Source organism: Bubalus kerabau, chromosome 8, assembly GCF_029407905.1.
Source record: "Bubalus kerabau isolate K-KA32 ecotype Philippines breed swamp buffalo chromosome 8, PCC_UOA_SB_1v2, whole genome shotgun sequence".
In the NCBI taxonomy this organism is placed as follows: Eukaryota; Metazoa; Chordata; class Mammalia; order Artiodactyla; family Bovidae; genus Bubalus; species Bubalus kerabau.
Window position 1 is genome coordinate 70,724,112 of NC_073631.1, and position 14,073 is coordinate 70,738,184.

At 40.3% G+C, this 14,073-nt stretch overlaps 1 protein-coding gene across 11 annotated transcripts in view; it reads right to left on the reverse strand.

The window, feature by feature from the left end:
* Positions 1–14,073, reverse strand: part of CREB5 (cAMP responsive element binding protein 5) — a 441,056-nt gene that overhangs the window by 142,231 nt on the left and 284,752 nt on the right. The gene's annotated exons all lie outside the window — the stretch shown is intronic.

Here is a 14,073-nt window from a genome sequence, read left to right on the forward strand (position 1 = left end):
ATAATGCTGCAATGGAGATGGCAATGTTCTCAGAGATAAAGAGTAGTGAACATCAAAAATAATGATGTGCTATGCCCAAAGCAAAGAGGTCTCTTAAGTCTTTGCTCACTTATAACCCTCCCAGTCAGGGACCATCATGCCCCTTTCATTTCGACACTTGTTGAAGCTTTTTACATCCATTTACTCAGAGAAGCTTTCTAACAGAAAAGAAAGACCTCCAAGATTTAGGGAATGAAGAGGTATTAGTCATTATTAATGACTCTCATCTTTGAATGAAATAGTTTGGGGGTAGCTGTTTTCTAAAAGTTCTGGATACTTTCAGAAATGAATATGCTGCCGCTGCTACTAAGTCGCTTCAGTCGTGTCTGTCTCTGTGCGAACCCATAGACGGCAGCCCACCAGGCTCCTCTGTCCCTGGGATGCCCCAGGCAAGAAAACTGGAGTGGGTTGCCATTTCCTTCTCCAATGCAAGCAAGCATGCTAAGCCGCTTCAGTCCTGTCCGACTCTGTGCAACCCTATGGACAGCAGCCCACCAGGCTCCTCTGTCCACAGGATTCTCCAGGCAAGAACACTGGAGTGGGTTGCCATTTCCTTCTCCAGAAATGAATATAAGCATTTATGAATATAATGCCTTTTATAATATAATGAATATAATCACTGTCAGCAAACTGCCTTTTCATTTTGGTGAAAAAAAAAATTATTCTTGTTGATTTCTCACAGTCCAACCCAGAGTCTTCTCTGTCTCAAATCTGAGATGTCTTTGTGTATGAGCGTGCATGTGTACCTTATCCCAAACTGAAACCGTATCTTCAATGCTAGGTTGCATAGGGTAGCATACTTTTACAAAATTAGATGGTTTCGAGCCTGGAAGGCCCCATAACTCAGTCTGGGGCAGTTATATTTTAATTTGTCAAAGTTTCTGTTATTTTAACAAAGGCTATTTGATGTTATCTGATATCTCTTGGCCTGGCCAAACCTCAGCAAAATTAAGATCCTTTTGTTTCTCTCTCGTCTCCCCTTTCAATATCTGTCTATATTTCTTGACGCCCTTTTTTTCTTAACTGGTTTCAAGTCATTTCACAAAAGACTTTAGCAGATAAAGGTAAATTCGCTGTACAGTATATGCTGAAAAGTCAAGGAAATGCAAAGCCATGAGGTCTCACGAGAGTAGCAGAGGCACCAGCACAGAAAATGGGAGGGAAGTGTATTTGTAGATGGATGCTGCTGAGTCTTAGGTTCTAGATTTCGGAGAAACAGCAGAAAGCAAAACCAACAAGGTCTCAGACCTCAGGGAGACAGCATTCTAATGAATGGAAAGAGATGATAAATAAGCAAAGGAGCAAGCAAATAATGGCAGACAGTGACAAGTACTACAAAGTAAATAAAACCTGGTGAGGAGATGGGGTGTTGGGTGTGGTGAAGTCTTTCACATAAAGCATTCAGGGAAGATTGCTCCAAAGAGTTGACATCTTACCTGAGAATCATAGAATGACATACAGAGGTGTAGGTGTAGATATGGGAGACAAAGTGTGCAGAGGAAAAAAGCTGGGTTGATGGGCTAAGACAGGAAAGGACTGCGTGTGCTTCCTGCACAAAGAGGAGGAATGTCATGAGGGAGGGAGAAGGAGAAAGGAAAGACAACCTGAGACAGGCAGGTAGGGGTCTTGCAGACCATAGCAAAAATTTTCTAACTTATTGTAAGGCAGAGAGAAGCCATTGGTAAGTCTAAAGAAGGGACTGCCATAATCTGATTTGTATTAATGGCTATATGGAAAATGGACTGTCAGAGGGTAAGAATTCAAGTTTGGGGAACAGTCGAGAGATTTTTCGATAGTCTGGAGGAGTGGTGATGGACACATGCACTGGGCTGGTAGCAGAAAACATGGGTGAGAAGAGGGCAGAGCCAGAAGCTGAGGTGGAGCCCGCAGCACCTGAATAGCCACAGGAGCAAGGAAGAAGAGGCAAGGACGACTCACATTTCTGACCCGATCAAGTGGGTAAATGCTGTTTCCATTGACCTTGATGAACAAGACTGGTATTGCAGAAGACTTGGGGAGGGGGGTAGACTTTTGCTCTGGACAAGTTAAATCTGAGATGTCTAGTGACATACAGATGGAAAAGTCAGGAAGGCAGAGGGGTAGGAACGTCTGAGCTCAGCAGGGCAGTTATGGCTAAGACATCCATTGGGAATCAATTCTGATGGATTGTCTTCAAAGCCACAGACTGGGTGAGTCTTAGAGGCTGCTCTTACAGTAAGAGGTGGGCAGAGGAAGATCAGTTGGTGAGGTGAGAGAAAAACCAGGAAAGAGGCAGGGGAGAGTCCTAAAGTCATTGTAAGTACAATAGTTACTTCAGATGACCAAAGAGGATGAATTTATTGAGAATCATCTATCCAACCCTTCCTGTGGCTGTGCTCTGCCTACAAAAAGATGAACAGGCAACAGAGTCAGCTGATAGAATAGTCCTTCCAACGCCCTATCACCTTTCTGCAAGCACTCTGCCCTGTCTCCCCATGCTTGTGAACATCAAGAAAGAAATTACTATAATGCAGAAAATTTGAAGGTTTTATTTGCAAGCAACAAAAGATAAGGAGCTTAAACAAATTCTATCTGGGGTCAAAGCTTTTAGATACTCTCTGCCTGGGTACCTTACCCTTCCCAATTCACTGTTCCTGAGGGAGCTAAACCATGGCTCTAACACCCAGATAAATATGCGCAATTTTTATTAGCGAGAGATAAACTTCCTGTCAACAGAGGTTTCTGCTTTATCCATTACCATGTTTGAGACTTAGCAGAAATGGTAAAATTGAAATTATCCATGGGCTTTTAGATGGAGAACTTCTTTTGTCTCAAAAGCCAGGGAGCAAGATTAAAAAGAAAATCCTAAAACATGTTTTTAAACAACAAACATTACTAATGTATGTGATTTTAAGACCTCTAAGACATTTCTTACTTGGAGATGGTCCCAGGGTGGTTTGGGAATGCAGGCTGCCCAATAGGGTGTAAGAGCTGCTTTCCAACAGACATTTTCTGAAGAAAACAGGTAGCCTGGGATAAATCTTTAAATGGGGGGGAGGATCCTTTTGGAATGTATGATGTTATCCTTTCTATTAGACTGAGAGGACCTAGATTTTTTTTTTAATGGAGAAACTTGAGAAATTTACTACCCCAAATTTCCAAAATCAAATGAAACCTCTTAAAATTTGAAAGCTAAATTGTGGATGTTTTTATGAAAATCCTTAAGGTGTTCCAGGTAAATCCAAATTTCCCTGAACAGTGCCTCCTCTGAAGATGGCCTATACTGATTTAGAAAGGGCAATGGTGGAGAGGGATGGGGGTGGTTGGTATTGGGTTTCAGGAAGGCAAAGTAATTGTGAGGCTAAGTGCTACAATGTTTAAATACAGGGGAAATGTAAGAACACATCCTAAAGTTTCCAAAATATTTGTTAACACAACCTCATAGGGTTGTTAGACCATGAAGATTCCAAAGTCCTACTTTTCTCATTTTGCAGGTGAGAAAACTGAAGTGCAGAAAAAAGTCAGGAGCTCAAAGTCACCCCAAGCCCCTATTTCAGAGCTCTTTCTACTGCACTCTGGGTAGAAGGCCTGGTATCTCTGGGTTGTAGAGTGAGCATCTCATTGGGTGATTTTCCTTAATTTGTTCTTGGCTTTGGGCTCTTGGGAATGGAAGCTGTGCTCTGAACACAATGTCAGCTGAGGGGCATTGGTAATGGCCCACTGAATCAACAGCTGGGACCCAGGGCATTTCCCCTTAACTGAGTCAAGATGGCCAGTCTCTGTCAATCAGAATTTGTCAGGGCCTACTTCATAGCACATTATTAAATGCCCTGATGTTTTGGTAACCAAATAAATGCATTACAAATAGGACACTTTTCCTGCAGTTCTGTACAACATCCTGGCTCTGTTCATAGAAGTGAATAAAAAGCAACAGGGACTCTGGCCACAATCATGCCAATTTATATGTGTGGCAAAGCAATCTCTTACCTCATTTAATCCTCCTAGGACTTTTCCCAAGGAGAAAGCTGTGGTCAGAATGGAGTAAGGACCAGGCCATGAGCATAGTTACTAAATAGATTCCAGGTCTTCTGATATCTTGTGCCTGTGCTTAGTCGCTTCAGTTGTGTCTGACTTTGTGATCCTATCGACTATAGCCTGCCAGATCCCTCTGTCCCTGGAATTCTTCAGGCAAAAATACTGGAGTGGGTTGCTATGCCAGACCCATAATATAATTTTTCTTCTTGTCTAACCTCCTGAATATGTGTTCTTTAATTCTGAAAAGTGATTTTTGCATTTGGTTGGCTGGGGTGGTTGGAACTCTTTCTTTTTTTTTCCCATTCACCATATTTTGTTTTTTCAAATTGTGATAAAATAGACATAACATAAAATTTACGATTTTAACTTTTTTTTTGAGAAGCATGAAAAAACATTTTTATTGTGGGAGGCTACATGTAGGGAGATTAAATCAACTCTGTTGAGATAGACAAACCATATACACAAAAATGTTAAGCACCCTGTAGAGGAGACATTGGAGAAGGAAATGGCAACCCACTCCAGTATTCTTGCCTGGATAATTCCATGGACAGAGGAGCCTGGTGGGCTACAGTCCATGGGGTCACAAAGAGTCGGACACTGAAATGACTGAGAAGAGGAGATATCAGTTTGTAGAACCTGGTCTTGGGCCCTGGCTGCTTTGATTTATTTGATTCATGGTCATTTTTCTTTATTTTAATCTTTTTTAAGTTGTACAGTTCAGTGGCATGAGGTACATGGTTGAATTTTGGAGGTAGAAAAGCGTAGGAAAGTGTAATAATAATTATTATAAACATAAAAACTGATCAGTAAATCCTTACTACGTGCCACTAATGTGCTAAGAGATAATCTGCAATTTCTCACTAAATAAATGAAACCTTGCTACAACTTTCATCCTTCTTTCACAGATGAAGAAACAAAAGTTCAGAGAGGTTAAGTAACTTGCTCAAGATCACACAGCTGGCACGTGACAGAGTCAAGTCCCAAACCCAGGCAGTTGACTGATGTATTCTCACTCTAATCCACCATAACTTGTGGCTTTTTCTTTGGGACCACTGTTAAACAAAACAAAGAAGACTTGAAAAGTTCAATTCTTCTTTCTTGGCTTTGCTATCTGGTTTGAACCCTCACATGAAGATTGGCAACTGAGTAACCCAAGCATTACTAGAATTTAAGAAGTACTGGAGACAGGGAAGAAGACCAAAAGTCTCTTGCCTGTCTCCTGACAATCTGCAAAATTAGGATTAAAGTGAAAGTGAAAGTGAATTCGCTCAGTCGTGTCAGACCCTTAGTGACCCCATGGACTGTAGCCTATCAGGCTCCTCCATCCATGGGATTTTCCAGGCAAGAGTACTGGAGTGGGGGATTGCTCTCTTCTAACTGAAGCTAGCAACATCTAAGACTGGCCCAGGATACCCAAAGTATGCTTATGCTAAAGCTAATTGTAAGAGAGCCTCAGTTTTTTGAGAATAGATCATGCAAAGCAGGAAACATATTTCTAAATAGGAAGTGTCTGTATTCATTTTGCAATAAATGTCACTAAATAACTCGAGCAATTGAGTACACACTTTTGGCTAAGAGATTGTTGTAGGAAATGTAATTATAACTTCATCAACAAAGCAGGCTGCTATGGACTGGTGGAAAGCACACACACACCGTATAAATACACACACACCTGTATATTTCTGTGAGCAAACTTCTGTTGTCTTGACTTGTATTGATCTGTCCTCTCAGGCTTTTAGATGGCACATAGGAGACAGGGGGAATGAAGAACAAACTCTAGACAATAACTTCATATAAGCTACTCTGGATACAAGTGTTCATGTATGAAATATGTTTATATTATGTTTGGACAAACTTTCAGCTTCTCAATCTGCATTAATTACTATAAAAAATATTTCCAGTGACAGAAACATAGTAACCTTTAGAATCCCAAACTCAGGTACATGGTCTTAACAGAGGTGTACACTTAAAATCACCTATTAAAAGGCAGTGAACTCAAGCATTTTTCAAATTATGTGCTAACTGGTTTTAAAAACATTTTACTTTCTATCGTATGCAGCAAGAATATTCAGAGTGACATCAAGGGAAGGGGATGGGGAACAAGAGGCACAGAAAGCAAGAAAAGAAGCCCCAGGGAGCTAGGAGTTCACCCTAGATCTGATGCCTGGGTCCCCAGAGCCTCCCTCGGCTTCCAACTGAGAGGTACATCCTTATGGAAGGCACAGGAAGAAGCAGACCCAAGCAGCAGGTGAAATTACAGAAACAAAGACTCTTGACGCAGGAAACAGACTTCCAGAGCTTACAGCAAAACAACAAATGCTTTACTTCTGTTCTTTTGGCTTGTAGCCACAACCAAACCATCTCCTGACAGCCCTGATGTGAGGGTACTGTGTTGGAGATAAAGTCCCATAAGGATGTTTTATTATTGTTTCTTTCTTCTTCTTCTTTTTTTAATATTTTTACTGCATTGCATGGCATGTGGGATCTTAGCTGGCCAATGAGGAATCAAACGCACACCTTCTGCATTGGAAGCATGGAATCTTAACCACTGGACTACCAGGAAGTCCCTGTTGTTTCTTTTTATTTTGAAATAATTTCCATTTTTCAGAGGAGTCGCAAAGATAATACAGGGCCTTCCTGTACATCCCACATGGAGCTCTCCCAAATATTCGCATCTTATTTAACCACAGCATATTTATCAAAACTAAGAAACTAACACTGATGTGATACTATTAACTCATAGACATCAGTTTTTTGGGTTTTTTTTGTTTTTTTTTTTTTACTAATATCTCATCTTTTCCAGGGTACCATTATAATGGGGCTTTCATAATTTTATTTCTTTCCTCAAAAACAAGCTCTCAATTGCTAATTGAAGTAAACAGTTCTGTTATTCTGTTGCAGCCTATATTTTTAGAATCATCTGCCACTGTTCAGCAACATATATTCTATGTTTTGGTTAGAGTCAAATTGGACGTGCTTGATTTCTTTCAACACGGTCTATCCTAACCTTTCTTACATCCACCACTTTGCTCGCGCTGTTCCCTCTAATTGAAACATCTTCCAGGGCTCATGGTTCTATCTTTTCCTAAAGGCTCAAATCAAGTACTTTCTACTTTAAGAAGCACTCCTGGTGCTTCAAGTCAGATGTGTTTTTTCTGGCCTAAGGATCTCTGGTGGGGGGCACTGGTACATATCTTGTGCTATGTACTGGAAAGGGTCCCACTAAATGGGACATCAGAGCGGGGCAGGGTGGAAGGTCAAGGCCTGGGCAGCTGAGGTCAGTAAGAAAGGAGACCTTGACCCCTGGAAGAGGGAGGGAACAGGAGTCCCTCAATGTATGTATTGCTGTGAATTTGAAAAAAACAAAAACAAAACTTCACACTCTCACCCACCGGTAAAATCCAATGCCTTAGAGTGATTGAGGCATAACAATAGATGTGGTTCCAATATAGACTGAAATCATATCATAAAAATAATACAAAAAGACCAGAGTATTTCCTACATTCCATTACTTAAACTGGAATAAAGCCTGTTTTCACCCAAACTCTGCTTCAAGGAAAACTTAACTCTGTAAACTTTTTTGTTCCAATTTTTACATTTGGTCCTCCTTTCCTTATGATATTAAGATTATAATAGATAATTTTTTCTTCTGTAGCCATGCTTTAGGGAAAAACATAAGTATCACCAACTATAGCAACTGTTTCATACCTCTAAAATTCTGCATTCAGATTTGCATAATTATAATGGAACTTTGTATAGTCATCAATATATAATAAATATGATTACTAAAAAATAAAGTTTGACTTAGCCAGAGAGGTTTCCAAAACCCAGACAATGGAAGGGAATGTATGACCTGACCCCTCATATTGGAATGCAGAACACTGATTTTTTTCTGCAAATGAAAAGATGTGATATGCTTTTTATAATTTTCTTACATTTTTTAGCATTGTTAGCAAAGAAATTTAATAAAAACTGAACAGCATAAAGAGAGATCATGCATTAGACCTAGAAAGGGAAACTTCATGAATTTTCTTTACATAGTCTCACAATGAACTCTGAAACAAATAGAGTTTAATAGAGATTAAAATATGATATAACCTGACTGTAGAGCATTTCATGAAAAACTTTGATTTTTGTATATGACTGCAATATTCAAGGTTGGGGGAATTAGGCAAGAAGACGTATGATTAACTTAATGTGACAAAAAGGCAGACAAGAAGTTTTTAAGTCTTTAATTATCTTATTCACTATAACGTCTTTTTAAAGGCAAAGCAAAAGTTTAAAAAATCTATTAATAATAATTGAGTAACACTTTTAGCTTTTTAAAAATATAACACATCCTTCAAATAAAAGTATAAACATGGACTAATTTCAACTCCATTGAACAGATATTTGTTTTTGTTTCCTGGGCTTTGTCATCTTAAGGAGACAGGCTGGATGTGACTTCAAAAACAACTGTATAGAAAAATGTTTATTTTATTTGCAAACTTAGAAATATTTTGCAAGTTTACAAATAAACAGAACAAATTCTTGTCTTATGCAACACTGAGGGTTTTTTGTTAACTGTTTCATCTTTTTTTCTTTTATTATTGTTTTATATCATCCAATGGGATTTACTTAGAAAATGATTTCTATCCCAAAGAAAATATTTAGGCAGATTTATTCATATCCTTGCTTTAATATGGATAGAAGCAGCCTAAACATATTTCACTGAAGAAAGGAAATATACTTACAGTTCTTCTTACATATTAACATATTACATTACTCCAAAAAGCTCAAAACATTCTATATCTTTAAGAATTTAAACATCCTCAAAACAGCAGCTCCTAGAGAGGGGCACAGTAGCATTTTAATTGCTAACAACAAAGCCTGATGATAGTTTCAAGCAACTAGAAGGGCAGGGAACGTGCTTACAAGGACACACACCAAGGACCAGCATCCTTGATGACTCTGACTGCCGTTGGTCACCCTGGGACTGATCAGGTTCACCCCAGTGATAGCACACTTCTGCGAACTTTTAAATGGGGCTGTGCTAATCTTCTGGGTTTGTCTAGAGTAGATCATTCAAGGGGAAGTCAGAACTTTCTACAGGATCCCAAGAGCACCAATCCTTGTTTCTCTCTCCACATCAAAGCAGATCCTGAAATCTTGTTGCTGGTGACCCACTCAATTCAAGAAAAATTGATGACAACCAGGCCCCAGTACAGTCAAATGATTTGGGGCATCCTTGTAAGTTTCTTGAAATGGTATTTGGCATGAAAGGGATAACGTCTCTCCAGCTTCTGCCACTCCCTTCCTTTTCCTCTTCCCTTTCTTTGGGTCACCCCCTGCCCTGACTTTTCCTTTAAAATTAAAAAAAAAAAATTTTTTTTAAGCAAAAAGAAGAGGCTTTGGACCAATTCTCAAAAAAGCTGCACCTGCGTATGTAAAGGACCCGTTAACACCAGGAAAGGAAAGTGATTTGGGACTGACTCAAGTCAGAGTACTACCCACTGAATCATCGCTGACACCTCCAGGGTTTCTTTGGAGTCTCCCATAAGAACACCGAACTAACCCGGCCCTGTTCAGCTTATGAGAGCTTAGCTGAAGGTGGTATGGCCGCCAGCCACATTACTCATTGGGGATATTGAGTCATATACATTTATAAAGGGTGGGCACAGAACATTAAATATCCCTAAGGTGTTTTGCAGCTGGAATGATGCTGCTGAGCCACAGTGATGAAGCTCAACTGCTAGTTCTGAGTCTAACACGCACGCTTCATCTTTGCCACATGCGTTTCTTATTTATGACCTAAACTTTTGGCAATTGCCCCTTATAACGACGTTCACACAATTCCAAATAAGAATGTTTACTTTTTTTTTTTTTGAGAGATGGACGTGAAAACAGAAAATACAAAGTACATTTCCTTAGATAGTTTAGACCATTTGATCCATCATGGGTGGAATGCCCTTGATGTGGGATTTTGTATGTGTTTAAGTTGTAAGAAACATTCTTTGTTCTTCCTTGTGCTTTATTTTTTTTTTTAATTTTATTTTATTTTTAAACTTTACATAATTGTATTAGTTTTGCCAAATATCAAAATGAATCCGCCACAGGTATACATGTGTTCCCCATCCCGAACCCTCCTCCCTCCTCCCTCCCCATTCCATCCCTCTGGGTCGTCCCAGTGCACCAGCCCCAAGCATCCTCTTAATTCTACTTGTTCTTGCCTGGAGAATCCCAGAGACGGGGGAGCCTGGTGGGCTGCCATCTATGGGGTCGCACAGAGTCGGACACGACTGAAGCGACTTAGCAGCAGCAGCAGCAGCAGCAAGTTAATCTCAGACGTTAGATCATGTCCAGAGTAATGTGCATGAGATTCTATCAGGTACCTCTGTCTTGATCTCCATTCAGATTGAGGGCAATCTCTGAATAATGGCTTAGCAAGAAGTGGAAGAAATGTTTCTCAACCACTATTTGCTGAGACTTATCAGTTTAAACCATTCCCCCATCCCTTCCCAAATTCCTCTTTCTTACCAAAAGAAAAAAAAAAAATTGATAGAGCTTGCTTGTCTGCTCCCCACCACCCCCGCCACCTTCTTTATAAAGTTCCTAAATACATTCTTTCAAGTTTCATTTAAACTGAGGCATTTGGTAAGTTGATAGTTATAGCATGCTCACAGCTGTGGGAAAACTAACATAAAAAATAACCAGCTTAGAAAAATGGCCCATGGACAACATCTTTGAGTTTTCGTGTTTTATTAGCAATTTGGACTCATTACTATTTGGGAGAGGAAGGAAGGGAGGTAGATGTTTCTGCAAGTTGTTTCTTTAATGTATTAAGCAGAGTTTCCCAATCAGGTTTAAGGCAGCTCAGCCCAGTCCCTTTTACCTGGGTTACAGGAGATCCAGGAAACGATGACCATTGGCTCCCATTCTCTTCCACCCTAAAACCCCTCACCCATACCTTTCACTCCTCCCCCGTTTCCCATCACTGAAATTCATTACCTCAGAGCAGAAGTCAAACTGAGTATTTCATGAAGCTTCCACAGAAAAATGAGATAACCTCCTTATCTCAACCCAATATGCTCTCTGATCTTTCTTAGCTTTTGTCTTCTTTGTGGTCTTCTGGGCAAAGGCAAGATTTCCACTTATAGCTACCACAGTGTCACTGCAGTTTTGAATTATGACAGCCAGAAAGAGCTGGGTAATATTAATAGCTTGAGATCACAGACTTCCCTGACACCATACTTAGCCAGGTCTGTCTTTCTTTCAGAACTCTCATTATTTGTACATGTTCTATGACTTCTGGAGAGAATATACTACCTTGAAAACTCTCTTCTCCTTTCCTTTTTGCTCTTCCAGTATTAATCACCCCCACCTCCCCACCCACTCTACTGAAAAAGCTGCCCATTTTGCTGTGGAAAAACATTAATATAGACTAAGAGGGTTCTGTTTCTAATCTTTTATGCCTCTTGGTGAATCTTTGGGATATAAAAACAAACTGCATGCTGAAATAGACTCTGTGGCAAGCCTCAGGAAAATCACCAATTATCACATTTGAGAAAATGTTAAATATACAGGCATCATGTTTTCCAACTCAACTGCTACTCTTTGCCGAGGAACACAGGAAGGAGGATGATGGAAACATGGCAGGCACAAGAGGAATCAGAAGAATGAAATAGGAAAAATCATTTACTTAAAGCCTTACTTTCAGAGGACGGAAGGAAGGAAGGAAGAGGGGAAGGAGGGAGGAAGGTAGGAGAGAGGGAGGCAAAGAGGAATAAAAGGAGGTGAGGAGGAAGGAAAAAACAACTTGCATTTTTTTCTTTCCGTAGACAAAAACTATCTTTAAAGTCCTATAAGGAATTGAAACTGGAAAACAACTTGGAATCTGAGATATTAAATTGTACTTGGGCTGAATTAGTTCAATGTTCCCTGATTTGACACATAGCTGGGAGACAAGAATATGGATTCCACCTCTATCAACACGAAAACTGGTTCAGCTTGTTTTTCATGACAAGGTTGATGGCTCTCAGAAGGAAAGATATTAGAAACTAAGTAAGCAGAAAAGTCCTGTATGATGAACAGCTCTTAACTGAGGTCCTGGGGCCAGTAGCATCAGCACCTGGGAACTTGTTAGAAATGCAAATTCTTGGGTCCCACTCCAGACCCATGAATCCAGATCTGTAAGGGTGGGACCCAGGAATCTGTGTAATTGCCTTCCAGGTAATTCTTCTGCAGGCTGTTTGAGAGGCACTGTAAACACCCTTCCCCCCAGAAGACTTTAGCCTGAACTTGGGAAGGAATAATAATTATCAGCCCTTGTTTGATGAAACTGCAGTAGTACTAAAACGCAAGAGAGAACAGAATACCACGCGTAGAAGAATGCTTTTCCCCACTGGGGAGGTGGAGAGGGCGAAGGATAGACTGGGAGCTGGGGATTAATAGATGCAAACTATTACATGTAGAATGGATAAACAGCAAGGTCCTACCGTATAGCACAGGGAAATATATCCAATCTTCTGGGATAAACTACAGTGGAAAATAATATTAAAAAGAATGTATATATGTGTATAACTGAGTTACTTTGCTATACAGCAAAAATAACCACAACATTGTAAATAAATGATACTTCAATTTAAAAAAATGAAAAATAAACATTTCTTATGAGCAAAGGAGATAAGATGATAGAATAAATGGGCACACACACACATACACATACAGAGAATATTAGAATCATTAAATTTCTGCAAGAAAAATAAATACCACAAATATATGGGGAGAAAAATCAAATCACTATATGAGAACAAGCTTTCTGTCTTTGATACTTCGGCCTAGAAACCAGAGATGGTTCCAAATAGAAAACATAAATATGGAATCTTAAACCAAAGACTTAGGATCCCATCTTGACTTAGGAGACTCCTTGAGGCTTTACACACCAGGGGGGAGATATTCTTCCAGGTGACATCCTATCCATTATATAGACACACATCAGAAGTGGATTTGACTACTAATAATAGTCGAAACTGTGATCTTTCAACTATACGCATGCCCTCACATATATATTTCTCCACAGCAGTCAATATTAACTAGTAAACCTGATAGTGAAACTAAATGGGCAAATAATTGTTAACTCATGAACCAAAGACTCTTATCATCCTTTCATTATCTTCTCTGAGAGAAGCAGAAACAGAACTTGTCCAGGGCAGAAGGCTCCAGAGAAGCTTCCTCACACATCTCACAGCATATTCATGGATCAGCACCTCAGGGCTGGTGTGTGTGTGTGTGTGTGTGTGTGTGTGTTGCACGTGCATATGTGTGTGGAAGGGTCATCATTCACAGGTAAGTGCTTAAATCAAACCTCAGGGAGAGATGACAAGTCAGCTTTATGGTTTGGCGCCCAAAGACTTGCTGCGGGGAGCAAAAGATCAACAGCCCTGCAACTGTGCAGGTTTCAGCGGGCCAAGTTTAACCACCACCATTTCCTGCTGGGGTCCGGCACGAGAGCACACTTACCCACATCGTGTTTGGCACACCTCTTGCTGGTGGCGTAAAATTCGGAGCTGCGGTGAAGCCACCTGGTGGTCACCCACCATGAGAACTTTGTCGGTACTTAGGGGGTTCCCTGCTTCATAAAAGCCCAGGCCCCTGGAATATCATCTTAGGTTTTCTTCTCACCTTTTTAATGAAAGTTAGTGGCTGACTGGAGCCATAAGCTTGTTTAACCTCTAAGACTGTCAGAGGAATGACCAGGCTTTTCTTCCACTTGCTTGCTTTAGTTTCCCCGAGTGTGATGTGACTCTAGTCTCTAGGTGATGGGCCACCTGAAAGGGCAGCCTGTTTCCTTGCTGTTCACTATGGGACAACCACGTTGTCCCAGGGGCTGGCATGCACAGACCTAATGTGAAACACACTCATAGGAAGTAGATTCAAACAAAGAACTGTGTTTGTCTGTGACATGATGTTTCTGCCCAAGTAAAGCATGTCAGTTTCCTCCACAGCTGGCGTGTTTGCCTATTATGACAGGAAAAGCAGCGG